Below are 14,537 nucleotides of genomic sequence, written 5' to 3'. Positions count from 1 at the left end.
CAGCTTCCTGTTTTCCCCTTGAAAAACTCCTGCAAAGAATCCCATACCACACAAACTAGTGGATTCCTTAGTCTCTGCTTAACCCTGCAATCAATTGATATTTTTTGAGCATATGCCATGGGCCGGGATCTGACCTTTGTACTGAGATAAAGCGGTGAACAAAATAGACAAAGGCCTTGCTCTCTTGGAACTTACCTTCCAGTGCTTTCATTGTGTGGACCTTCATTGTGCCATTGGGATTCCCATCTTTAGGCCTTTACTCATTCTCTCCCAGCTGCTTGGAATCCCATCCGTCATCATTCCCACTTAACTAATTTCTAGCAACTTCAAAGCCCAGCTCAACTCATATCCCCTCCGTGACTCTCCCCCAAATCGCCCTGGCTGAGGACTTCAACTTCCAAGCAAACAGACCCCTGTACCAATGATTTAGTCCATAATGCCTTACTTACTATTTATATATGTTTCTTCACATAACCTATTCCTCCAACTCCATTGAAGCCCTTTAAGGACATGGTATAGATCTTGTTTGTTAGGTTGTTTTTTTTTTTTTTTTTTTTTGAAGCCCATCACTAAAATGAGTGCCATGTCTGAAAAAATCACATGATGAATGGTAATAGTTGATGAAAATGATAGTATTTTTCCTTTAATCTGGGATAAAGAGTCAGGAATAAGTCAGGGATATCTTGGGGAGTAGTATTTTCATTGGTAAAAATTTTGTAAAAGAAAACACTGGGGCGCCTGGGTGGCTCAGTTGGTTAAGCATCTGCCTTTGGCTCAGATCATGATCCCAGGGTCCTGGGATGGAGCCCTGCATCAGGCTCCATGTTCAGTGAGGAGTCTGCTTCTCCCCTTCCCTCTGCCCCTCCCCCACTCATGCTTGCTCTCTCTCTCTCTCTAATAAATAAATAAACTCTTAAAAAAATTTTATTGATAACCACTAACAGCCAGTTTGTTTTTGTTTTACTTGGTCTAAAATACAGTTTTCAGCCGAGTATGAGATATTTTTGAAACCACTGCCTTTAAAACCTCCTTTTCCAGCACTCGGAGCCGACTGCTCGTTCATTCTTTCTCCAATTTAATTTTCAGGTGAACCGTCTATGAGTGAAAGAGGAAAAAAGTTTTGGCTTTCATTCCATTTAAACTGGACTGAGCAAGGAATCATTCAGCAGGTAAAACAGAGCAGATTTCATAATGATGACAACAGTAGTATTACATTTATTTTCAGAGGGTAAGACCCAAGCATTAACAAGACATGTTTTCTAGATAAGAAAAAAACAAAAAAGCCAAGCTTTTTCCCAACTCCTGACTGTTTTGTGATCAAGCAAGCTTTGCCTTTGTCAGTGCAAGTCCTAATGTGCGAGCATTAGTGCCATTTGGGCTGGATTTTTCATAGGGATCCTAGGAAACTTAGGAATTGGGGGGAAGCACAAACAATAGCAGACATTTATATCTGAGTGTCACTCTGAAAGTTACTCAGTGTTTTCACACACATTATCTCACTTAGTCCTTTCACAGGCCCAGAGGAGATATTTCACACCCTTGTTAAATTTTAGGATTTAACTGAAGCTCAAATGTTAAGATCGTTCTAAGGATTAGCCGTATTGGGTGACATCTGCATCAACAAATGCTTCTACATCCAAAGCGTATCTCCTTAAACCTAGGAAAGAGTTCTCCATATTGAAACGATAGAAAGATGCGAAATCAGATTCGTCCTGTGAACGAGATCTTGTGCTCAGGACCCGAGCGTCATCAGTGCGGTAGCCGATTCCAGTGGGCTTACACGTGATGTTTGCTGCGACTTCCCGTACGTGCCCACACACTGGTCCCCCGCTTTCCTGCTTCTGATCTTTTTCTCTCTGCTTAAAATTAAATAAAGTAAAAACAGTTCTGCTTCTGGCAAAGCAGATTGATTTGTTTGGACCCACTCTCATAGACATCAACTAGGACACATGGACAAAATACTTAGGAATATCTGTGTGCACATACCTGACCGCTGCAAAGTCACTGAGGACTTGGAGAGCAATATCCTGCAGAGGAGGGGACCTCCGAGAAATGAATCTGGTATTTGGTGTTGCGTTCCCCCTGAGGGCATTTGTCAGTTCAAAAGCAGCAACGGAATTAGAGAAACTGAAAAGAGTTTCTCACAGGGGTGGGATATATAAAAATTGAAGTTTAGGGCCACAAAAAAGATGGGTCCCTGGAAAATATTCCAGGCTTTTGGTTGTGACATAGGAAGGACTACAACCAAGAAAAAGGAGTGAAGTAGAAGTCGACTGACAAGGACTCAAGCCCAGCTTCAACAGCTCATTTCCTGATTGGATTTGGGTGGTAATTCCACACCTGACGTCCTGCCAGAAGCAAAAGCAAATCTTTTTGGGAGGAAGATATCATCCATAACTTCAAATCATCTCTACAGTTTTTCAACACAAGGTCCAACACATGCATAAAAAAAATAAGTAAAACCAGCATACAGAAACATTTGACCAAAAAATAAAAGAAAAATGACAATGAAACAGATTAAACTAGAATAAAAAAGAAGAATGGAGTAGGCAGACACACAGGAGACCCAGATATTATAATTATGTTGAATGTGTTCAAGAAAATAAATGAGAAGATGAAGAGTCTTAGAGAAGTGGGAACTACAAAAAGTAGATGGCAATTCTTAACAAAAATCAAGAGCTCAGTGGATTAAAGCAGCTGAAGAGAGAAGCTAGGTCAGAGAATAGTTATAGAGGAAATATGATCGTGTATACACAAAAATTCCCCTTGCACTTAGTGAGCTCAGAGTCTGTATAGCAGAGAACAGAGAAGTCAACAAATCCTAAGTCAGCGGGGTCAGGGCTACGACGGAGACCAACGCTGTGTTAGAGGATGGAAGTGAAGGCGGGCATGCTCATTTCTGCTTTTTTTTCAGAATGGTCAGTTCCTATGGTTTTTTCAAAAAGTAAAGAAAAAAGATTTCAGGAAATTTATCAAAATGACGTCAGTGATTTTGATCATCTAGTGAAATTATGAGTAGATTTTTCTCTCTTTTCATTTTGTTATTACTTAGATTTTTTTATAGGAAGTATATGTTGTTTTTACAATGGTGAAAATGGAAAAAGCTACATCATTAAAACGGAAAACTATTTGCGAAGGAACCCACCCAAGTTTCTGCCCCGGCTATGTCCGTTGTCCCCCAGGAGATTTGACTTTGAGCTGGTCTTACAGAGCTCACCACTGTACCTCGTAACTCACACACATGTTGCCTTAATTTTTGTGTTTTGTTTTCTTAGCTAAAATACGGGGAAAGGACACACGGCAGCCTCCCTCTGGGTTTCTCTTCCATCCTCCCCAGTAGAGAAATCCACGGCAGCCAATTTGAGGGTCTATACTTCATGGCATGTAATTTTCAAGCAGTGCAATGTTGGAACACATACACACACACAACTGATTAGCTGATAGAACTTGCTAGAAAGAAAATATCATATCATCTGAACCATAACATGACCACTGAGCGCAGTTCTCCCATTAGTTGCTGGCTTCAGACAGGTTACGTCGGGCATAAATTTATTTTCCTGACCCGCTAAGCACTGGCTAGCACCTTGACGTCGCAAAATCTACCCTTGGGGGACACTCTGCGACTTTTATGCATTTCAAAACTTTTATCTTAGTTAAAGCCTGAGGGTTGAGAAAATGAGGTACGTAACCACAAAAAAAAAAAAAAAAAAAAAAAAAAGCTCACTTATTGAGAGAAAATCTGCTGAGAAACTCTTTCAGAATCTTCTTTTTTTTTCCCAGAGAATTCCCATGGAAAAGGCATAATTAATCTGTTGCAACCGTATATGTTTTTGTTTCCTCATGAGTCATTTCATGTATTCATTCCACAAACAATTCCTGAGTGTGAATATTGTGCAAGACACAGTGCCAGGGACTGACATAAAGAAAACAAAAGAAATTCCCCTTGCACTTAGTGAGCTCAGAGTCTGTATAGCAGAGAACAGAGAAGTCAACAAATCCTAAATCAGCGGGGTCAGGGCTACAACGGAGACCAACGCTGTGTTAGAGGATGGAAGTGAAGGTGGGCGTGCTCATTTCTGCTTTTTTTTCAGAATGGTCAGTTCCTACTTACCGTGCCATTCAATTTTCTCTGAATGAGCGATAAGCTCCAACATCAGTAGCTCAGAGCTACAACCGATTAACCACACATTTATCTGATGTCACCAGCATGCTCTGATGCCACAACCCCCCTTTTAACCTTTTGTAATGATTTATTTATTTATTCAGTTATTTGAGAGAGAGAGAGAGAGCTGGGGGAGGGGCAGAGGGAGAGAGAAACACAAGCAGAATCCACACTGAGCTTGGAGTCTCATGTGGGGCTCCATCTCACGATCCTGCGATCGTGACTTGAGCCAAAACTAAGAGTCAGTCACTTAACCAACTCTCCCACCCAGGCGCCCCCCCTTTTAATTCTTAACAACGTTTATGTTACTCCATTTATGGAGTATTCGTTCTGTGCTAAGTGCCAAGGAGCTAAAGGCTCTATGTCCATTCTCTCATTCGATTTTTATAACAATTCCTTAATTTTGTTAATATCATATGCTTTTTTAAAAACAGCTCTTTTGAGGTATCATTGACACATAATCAAGTACACCTATTTAAAGCATGCAACCTGATAACTTTGACATATGTATTATACCTTTATGCAAAGAGGACAACTGAGGCTTAGAGAAGCTAAGTAATTTGTGAAACCATTGAATGTTGAAGTCAAAATACAAATGCGGGTGTGTCAGATTCCAGAACTTGGGACTCTCTCCACTGTGCTCTTCTTTTTCACTGACTGTGCTCTTTCTGAGATTTTTACCAACCCCACGATGTTTTCTATGAAAACACACACTCCCAATAAGGTGACGAAAGGAAATAAATGGTATACAGATTGGGAAGGAAGACATAAAACCATCTTTGTCTACAAATGACATGACTGCCTATGTAGAAAATCCAAAAGGATCAACAACAGGGGCGCTTGGGTGGCTCTGTTGGTCAAGCAGCTGCCTTCATCTCAGGTCATGATCCAGGGCCCTGGGATCAAGTCCCATGTCAGGCTCTCCACTCAGCGGGGAGTCTGTTTCTCTCTCTCCCTCTGCTGCTCCTCCTTTCACTCTGTCAAATTAAATGAGTAAAATCTTTAAAAAAATCTACAACAAAAAAGTGGAACAAATACACAATTATAGTAAGATTGCAGATACAAGGTTTACACATAAGAGTTAGTTGCTTTTCTCTATGCTAGTAATGAATAAGTGGAATTTGAAATTAAAAACACAATACCATTCATGTTAGCACCCCCAAAAATGAAATACTTATGTATAAATCTAGCAAATTATATATAAGATTTACATAAAGAAAGCTACAAAACTCTGATCAACAAAATCAAAGAAGAAATAAATAAATGGAGAGATATTCCATGTTTATGAATAGGAAGATTCAATATTGTCAAGATATCAGGTCTTCCCAACTTGGTCTATACATTCAATGCAATTCCAATCAAAATCCCAGCAAGTTTTGATGGATATCAACAAACTGGTTTTATGGAAAAGCAAAAGACCCAAAATAGCCAGCACAATATTAAAGAACGAAGCCGGAGGACTGACACAACTTGACTTCAAAACATTAGTATAAAGCTACAGGAATCAAAACAGGGTGGTATTGGTGAAAAAACTGACAAATAGATCAATAAAATAGAATAGAGAGCTCAGAAATAGATCCCCATAAATATCGGTCCATTGATACTTGACAAATGAGCAAAGCAATACGATGGAACATAGTCTTTTCAACAATTGGTCCTGGAACAACGGGACTTCCACATGCAAAAAAGAAAAAAAAAAAGAATCTAGAAACAGACTTAACAATTTTCACAAAAATTAACCCAAAATGAATTACAGATCTAAATGTAAAATGCAAAACTATACAACCGCCAGAAGGTAAACGGGATCGCCTGGATGACCTTGGGCGTGACCATGTATTTCTCTGTACAGCATCAAAGAAGCAATTCATCAGAGAAATCACGGACAAGCTGGACTTCATTAAAATGGAAAAACTTCCCTCTGTGAAAAACAGTATCAAGAGAATTAGAAGACAAGCCACAGCCTGGGAGAAAATATTTGCAAAAGACACATCGGATAAAGGATTGTTACCCAAAATATACCTGAAAAAAATCGGAATCTCCACAATCGAGCACGAGCAATCCACTTGAGAAGTGTGGCCAGACTTGCACTGCTCAGAACCAAGAGGGAACTTCCCAGGCAGAAAGAGTTCCCCTCGAAGGGAAAGTGAGAGCGAAGCGGGTAACATGCTTCCCCAGCCTCTCGGGTCACTACATCAAGGACCTGCTTCAGTTTTACTGCACCCAGAGTCCGGCAAAGCTGGGACATATAGAGATGTCTAGAAACAAGGAAGAAGAGCAGGGGCCACGCAGTGAGAACAGTTACATACGGTTCCCGCTGACCTGCTCTGCCCAAGATCCCGGCGGCTTTCACCCCTGGGTGGGTGGAAGAAGAAACCCACACCCAGCCCCTGCAGATGTCCTGCCGACTTCACTGGCTTTTGCCCCACAGGTCTTCATATTCACAGACCCCAGCCACCTGGTGTCCGTTTTCTCCCTCCATAACCCCTCTCCAGAGCCCATGATCCACTCAGTTCCCCGCACCTCTACAACTGTGCAAGTGCCAGATGCCAGCCTACACCCCGTGGCTGACCCCCCCAGGATGTGCACATGCAGGGCCGGCCCCTCCAGCAGTGGGCCTGCATGCCTCCAGCCCAACTCCCACCACCAGCCTCCACGGCCTCCTGCTTGCGCGTGGTAAGAGCCCACAGCCATGGAAGTGCATGCTGACAGGCTAAGCCCTCACAGCTGCTCATGAGGCTGGACTCAGCCCTGTCTCTGGGCCTGTCACTGGCCTGCACTACCAGGCTCCCCTTCAGCTAGCCTTTCCAGCTGTGCCCCTGCACCCCCTTAGCCAGATCCCGTGTACCCGCAGCAAGACCCTACAGCCACGACAGTGCTTGTCAATAGCCAGGGCCCCCACAGCTGCTTGTGGGCCCAGCTCTGGCCACGTTTCCTGTCTCTGGCCTGTCCCGAGGGGTCCACCTACAGCCAGTCTCCCCAGCTGTGCACTTGCACAACACAGCCCAACTCCCTTCACTGGCCTCCGCTGTCGTGCACGTGCCCATAGGGAAAGCCTCCAGCCACAGAAGCACAAGCCAACAGCCAGCGCACCTGGTACATCTTCAGCTTCCAGGGTGCCCCTGCTGCCGGCCTGCCCCCGCCACGATGTGTGCATCTCCAACCAGACCACAACACGACACACATCCCTGTTTGCACACCGCTGGCTCTGGCACCACTGCTGCCGGTCCAGTCCCTAGCCACTGGAGTGGGAGGTGCCACTGAGGATCCCAAGAGCCCTGGCAGCCACGTGGGACCTCCACAGTGCTCACCAAGAACTACTCGATGCTGGGGACCCCAAAGAGACCTCATGCTCCCGCCCCCAGACCTAAAGCTGCATGGGTCTGAAATAAATGAAATGAAAATTTAAAAAGAAACTGACGCTTCGCAAGTAGCTTTGTGCAAGGTCACCGGTTATACAATTATATAGAAAACTTGAAAGATGCACACATCCCATACAACCAAGATTCAAAATCAGAGGCATAGGGCTCCATATGTGTTGCTTCATGCTGGCGTGCTGTTCGAATGCTAATTCCGTTGTGTTTCATTGTGCTCATTCTAGGGATGAACTCATCATCCATCATGGGAGATAAGCAAGCTTTGTGAACACTTTTGAGTGTAGTTAAACCGCATATGATTCAGCCTTGAAGTATGTGAATCAGTGTGATGCTGGATGTGATAGCACGGAGCTCTACTCTTCTTTAGAACGTATGGGAGTTGTATGCGTAAACTATTGATAAAACCTCAGGGAAAAAAGGACTTCAGTGGTGATCTGTAATCTCTGACTCCAAAGTGACAAATACATGTGCAGTAACCCTTATCAGTGATCATGCAGTCTTTGTTTAAGTACAGTTAGTGACTGCCAGCTCCCTCCCACTCTCCAAAGACTGACGTGTTAGGCAGCGCTATTCAGCCCTTTATACTTCACACCAGCCCCCATCCCCATCCCCACTCCCAGCTTTGGTCTGGAGTCTGTTCACCAGAACTGAGCTGGGGAATCCCAGAACAAGCTCTTCCTTCCATTCCAAACAACCATAGGCAGGATCATGTCTTTAATTTACGCCCTCATTGACTTCAGACATCTCAAGTGGTTAGGAGGACCAACTGCTCCATAGACATGCACTTGCTCTTAAAGTACCTCACCAGGCCCATCTTTCCTGCCTCCTCCCAAAACCACATTTAATAAACAGTCATGTCAGAGATGCCTGGATGGCTCAGTGGGTTAAGCGTCAGGCTCCTGATTTCGGCTTAGGTCATGATCTCAGGGTCTTGAGATCAAGCCCTGCGTCGGGCTTCACGCTCAGTGGGGAGTCTACTTGAGATTCTCTCTTCCCCCTCCCCCTCTGCAGATCTCCCTCCCCTTCTCTCCCAAATAAATAAATAAATCTTTTTTTAAAGTAAATAAATAGTCACATCATCTTCAGTTGACCCCTATCCCATTCCACACGTGAACTAGTCTATATCATTTTTAGTAGCTTTAGGATTCCAAATACCCATTGCCTCTCTCACTCTCTGGAAAAAAGGAAGGTTCCTCATCTTCTCCCTCTCTCCACCTCGAAATACTTCTATAACTTCATTTACCTTCCCACCTCCTATAGAGGAAGAAATGCTTTCCTCCATCCTAATCCAACCATTTACTTATGTCCTCAGTCTCATTTCCTCCAACTCCCTCCAGAAACTGGCTCCATCAACTGTCTCCTCTCTACGGTCTTCAGACTCTCTCCCTACACACAGACTCTCTCACCAACACACCAAACCCTGACTCTACAAAGTGTATCATAACTCGTTGGGTCTTTTCCTGGGTGTGCACTTTCAAAGTAGCGTCATACGTGCATGGAATTTCCTGAATGACTCTCAAGGGCTTATAATGACTGCAGCCAAAATCATGATACCTAACAGGCTTAGAAGCTTGGAGTCATGGAATCAGAAACCTTGGAACTAATCCAAGTCTTTTTTTTACATGAAAAATGTGAGGACCAAAAAGTTTGAATCTATAAGTTCTCCTCCTCTCTTACTTGTTCTGCTGTGAAATTTCCTATCAAGTCTACCTACAAATTGTTTCCCATTTATCCCTTTTGCTCTGGGCATCGGCACAGACTGTCACCGTATCTCTCCCGACCTATAGCATAGTTTCATAATTTGTCTGACACCTACAGTGTTTGCCACTCATTCCTTCCTACCCTCAAGCTGTGCTAATTTCATTCAACACCTCTGGGGTGTGTGTGTGTGTGTGTGTGTGTGTGTGTGTGTGTGTGTTTGGGATTGTGTCTAGGCCCCTGAGTCTAGAAATAAAGAGAGCCTCTGCTTTCAAGTGTGGTGCTTAAAAAAGACACTTAAATCAGACATAATGGCAAGGGATGGTTGAAGAAAGCCCCTTGCGATAGAGACATATTGACAAGTGAGCTAAATTTTCAAGGACCAAGAAGAGTTAGACAGAGGATGTCAGGGAAATAGAATTCAAGAAAGATCACGTAGCAAGACTAAAGGCATAGAGCAAACGGTATATTAATGAAACTGTGAAGACTTTGGTATGGCTGCAGCAAAGACCAAAGATGGTGATAGGAGATAGGGGAGAGAACACAACAGAGTCCAAGTGAACCTGGATGAGTTTAGAAGATCAAAATCACAGAGCAATAGGGTAGGCTTTGAGGAATTTTAGGCAGGAAGCATGACAAGGTTAAATTAGCAATTTAGAAAGATCACTTAGTCAACTTGATAAGCCTTGAGTAATACATGGAATCATCACATCATTATATTGCACACCTGAAACTAATTTAACACTGTATGATAACTATACTGGAATTAAAATAAAATTTTTAAAATGTGGTTTATCTCTTGGATGAATCAATTAGCATAATTGATTGGCACCAATCAAAAGTACCTGCATTGCACGCTTCCAAAATTACCAGTTGCCGCATTATTCCAGGGTTAATTAAAATATCATCGGTATGAGACAGTCATTAATATCTTGGAGAGTTGTGTTTTTAATAGCATTTTCTTACTGAGAGTCACAAATTTCTAGTATTTTTCAGAAATGTGCATGGCTGTGCCTGAGCTACGTGTAGGAGAGATTTTCTGTAAGCTCAAATAGGAACTTTGGGGATCACTTTCTTCCACTGAATTCATTAGAAAGAAGATTTAGTCATTATGGTTTTGTATTTGCAAATCAATCCTATAGTAAATCATGGTTTTGTTTTAAATATGACATATGCTATTTATATTTAGCATAAAACGCCTCATACAATCCACAGAAACTGGCAAAATATCTTAATGATTCAAAAATATTTATAATTCAGGATGTAAACTAGTGAGTTAAAAGTAACACTGTGCTGAGATTCTGAAAACCCAGTTTCCAAGTCTTCCACTATGTTAATGTGTAGTTGTTTTTCAATAGTGGTAATTACCGCAGGATTTTTCTGTATATAAGATGAGACAGTTGTGCCTGGGTGGGTGTCTCAGTCGGTTAAGCAGCCGACTCTTGGCTTTGGCTCAGGTCAGGATCTCGGGGTCTTGAGATCGAGCCCTGCTTTGGGCTCTATGCGGAAATTCTCTCTCCCTCTCCCTCCTCCTCTGCCCCTCCATTCATCTCCCTGCTCGTGCATGGGTACTCTCTCTCTGTGTCACACACACACACACACACAAATAAATAAAATCTTTTTTAAAAATGAGCTAATACAAGCTAAGTGCATAATTGTATTGTGTGTTGTGTGTTCAATAAATGCTAGTTTTCAAGAGTAAAAAAAAAAAGAAAGATCACTTAAGTCAAAGTGTGCAGAACAGATTAGTAAGCAAGATTGAAAACAGGCAAACTATCAGCTGATGGTCTTAACTAAAAGAATAAAGATAGAGAGCAGGAGAGAAAGGAAAGTACGCAATTGTATCAATCCAGTGTTGAGGTTTTTCTGGGTTGAGCACAACAAAACGGAGTAAAGAAATCAAGAATGCTGAGAAGTGAATGATTTAAAGAGTTGACAAACCACAGCTCTCAGGCCAAGTTGAGCCCCACACCTGTGTTTTTACAGACCAAAAGCAGAGACTGGCTTTTGCATTTTTACATGGTGGAAGAAATTTGAAAGAAGAGTAATATTTCATGACAGAAAAGTATTTGAAAATCAAATGTCAGAGTCCATGAATAAAGTTTTATTGGAACCCAGCTACACTCATTTGTGTATACATTCTCTGTGGCTGCTTTCACACTGCAATTGCACAGATGAGTAGTTGTGACAAAAGTGAAGCCTGCTTTTCTTCCCATCACTAGGGCCATGAATCGGAGGCTGGGTAATCATACGTTGCCTTCCGCTACCAAACCCCACCTGCTGCGGCTCATAGCACAGGCGATCAACTAACCAAATCACAATGCTGTCACTGGCACATCTACTATCAAGTTAATTCTTGTGTTGCAAATGACATCATCAACATTAATAGCTTTGAGTCATTGAAATGTTTGGATTACATTCAAAATCTTTCAATGTGAGCTGCCTGGCCAGCCCAGTCAGAAGAACATGAGACTCTTTTTTTTTTCCAATTTTTTTCTTTTAATGTTTTTTATTATATTATGTTAGTCACCATACAGTACATCCCTGGTTTCTGATGTAAAGTTTGATGATTCATTAGTTGCATATAACACCCAGTGCACCATGCAATACGTGCCCTCCTTACTACCCATCACCAGCCTCTCCCATTCCCCCACCCCCCTCCCCTCTGAAGCCCTCAGTTTGTTTCTCAGAGTCCATAGTCTCTCATGCTTCATTCCCCCTTCTGATTACCCCGTAGGGGAAGAAAAGAACATGAGACTATCTCGCAGTGTGTGTTTGAGCCCCACATAAGGGGTAGAGATTACTTAAGTAAATACTTAAATTTTTTTTAAAAAAATCTTTCAATCCATCACTTTCTTGTGCTGCCCCCCAGAGTGAAATCAAGGTATAAAATCTTTGTTAAAATCAGAGAATGATTCTCCAGGACAACAAAAGTGAGAGGGGAAAAAGACCCACAACTCTTGAATTTGCTGAAAGTGTTTCCTGTGGCTAGAAATAATCCATATTTACTCTATGTCCCTAACCCTGTCCCAGGGCATAGAAATGGGTCCTATCTGTCATCTCCTGCCTCGGGGGCCCAGTATTGCTAGGAACTCTAGATAGCCTCCATCTCTTTCCTGTGATCCCCACCGCAACTAGTAGGAAATTCTGCCTGCAGCAGATAAATTCTGTTCAGGAACGGATTACAGTCAGTGGAACAGGGAGAAAAATACCCCTTCATCTTCGTGCTTTCTGGAGTCAAGCAGAAGACCACTGTGCATGTCCCAGGATTGAAGTGATCGTGACCACAAGCAACTTGGCAGCTAAATGAGGTATTGCTCATCGCCCAGCTTTGCATAAAAATCATCATGGTACCAGGAACAAGGCTCAAGTACAAATTGCCCCCTTTCCCTTTATGGGCAGAGAAAGGAACGAGATGACGCTTTGCCCCTTGAAGCGTCATCAGTGGAACCCACAACCGGGGATTCAGAGTCATCAGCAATGCATTGAGTTACTAGTCTCAAAGACAAAGAATTTGAAGACAACAGAAAATGAGGTTTTACCACTGAGGGTAAAAGGACTCATCTTCACACTTCTCCACCAAAATCAGAAAAGGGGCAGCAGGTCCTGGTGTTTGGGAATCCAAATTAGAAACATCATAGGTTAGTACGAAGTCATTATTGCATATGCTGTATTTCCAAGGCACAAACATATAAAATTACCTTCCATTTTGCAAAACACAGAAGAAAAAAGGGCATTTCAAAAAATAGGACAGCTCTCACCTCCCTGCCTGCAAAGAAGTCACAAGCAAGATGGATCTCTGCACTCTGTCACGTCCTAGACCCTATGTACTTCTGACCGTGACCTGCCCGTTTCTCTGCTCATTAAGTGTTATTCATCATGGAGCAAGGCTGCTGAAGTCAAAGGCAAAGTGTTCTTTCAGTCCCAGGAGCACCGAATTGCTCCATTAGTTTTCAGATGTTCATGACAGTTCAGAAGTTCCCCGAACCTGTCTGGAATTGAAGAGACCTCACGGATCCTTCCATCAGAGATTCTGGCGGAATCACCAATGAAGGAAAAATACCTTGACATTATAAAACTTAAGGGTAGAGATCTGAGATAAAGGGAACCACAGCTATGTGAAAACATTTAACCTGCCCGCCGTGGTTCCCTTTGCTGTGCTTTTCCAGCACTAACCCTGGGACCTTGAGTTATTGGGTTTTAAATGTCTTTTCTCATACCCCAAATGACTACAAATGCCAAGAGAAAAAATGTACAAATTTTCCATTTGCCGTAGTCCGTATTTGAAAACGTGCCTTAGGGCTTGCATGAAGGTTGGAAGCATTTTACAAATGACAATTAAGAAAGTCTCCCGTTTGTGATTATTCTAATACATCTTTCTAAGACAGCATCACTATTTTAAAATCCTAGTTTAAAGGGGGCCAGGGGGCATACAGAGAAGAATTTTTCCCCATCTTGCCTTTTGAACTTGGCATTCTTTACTTGTTTTACTGTTGCCTAGTACTTGCCACACTGAAGTGTCCCCTTGGGGCCTGTAGACTGGACGTACATGGTGGGGCCACAGGAAATAGCCGTGGTGCCTCCAGTCCACCTGGCAGTGGTGCTATCTTCTTGGGTTCAGCAGCTAGAACCATCCCTCAGCCAAAAAGACTCTGAAGGGCTCCATGCTGCCTGCCCTTGACTCAGGAGGCTCCATCAAGACAAGCAGCCTGGTCACACTAGCTGATGAAGAAAGATGCCCTGAGGCTTAAAGCCACACAATTAGTCCAGTATGTGAGTAAGTTCTAGACTTGGGAACTGCCAAAAGGCTTGGACCAAATTACCTTCACCAAAACCGGCCTCTCAGAGAGTTTATGTCACAGGACTGTTTATAGAAGTTGGGATCGTCAGGGCGCCTGGGTGGCTCAGTTGATGAAGCGTCTGCCTTTGGCTCAGGTCATGATTCCAGGGTCCTGGGATCAGGGTCCCTGCTTAACAGGGAGTCTGCTTCTCCCTCTCCCTAGTCCTCTCCGCTCATGCTCTCTTTCGAGACCTCTCTGTCAAATAAATAAATTCCTTAAAAAAAAAAAGTTCAGATCATCATTATTATCATTGTGATTGTAACGATGAGTAGTCTTTTCCTTCATAGCAGCCAGTCAGTCCCTTGTCTACCCACTCCTTTCCGGCAGCCCTGTTGCGACTCTTATTCTCTATGCTGAACGTTCCTGAATGCTAACCTTTAACTAGCTTTTACCCAGATCCATTTCCTTAGGGAAAGTGGAAAGGAGAGACGAAGGAACACTGAGGAGGGTGGCCAGGCATGG

Source organism: Ursus maritimus, unplaced genomic scaffold (assembly GCF_017311325.1).
Source record: "Ursus maritimus isolate PB19 unplaced genomic scaffold, ASM1731132v1 scaffold_2, whole genome shotgun sequence".
NCBI lineage: Eukaryota > Metazoa > Chordata > Mammalia > Carnivora > Ursidae > Ursus > Ursus maritimus.
This window is presented reverse-complemented; position numbering follows the sequence as displayed.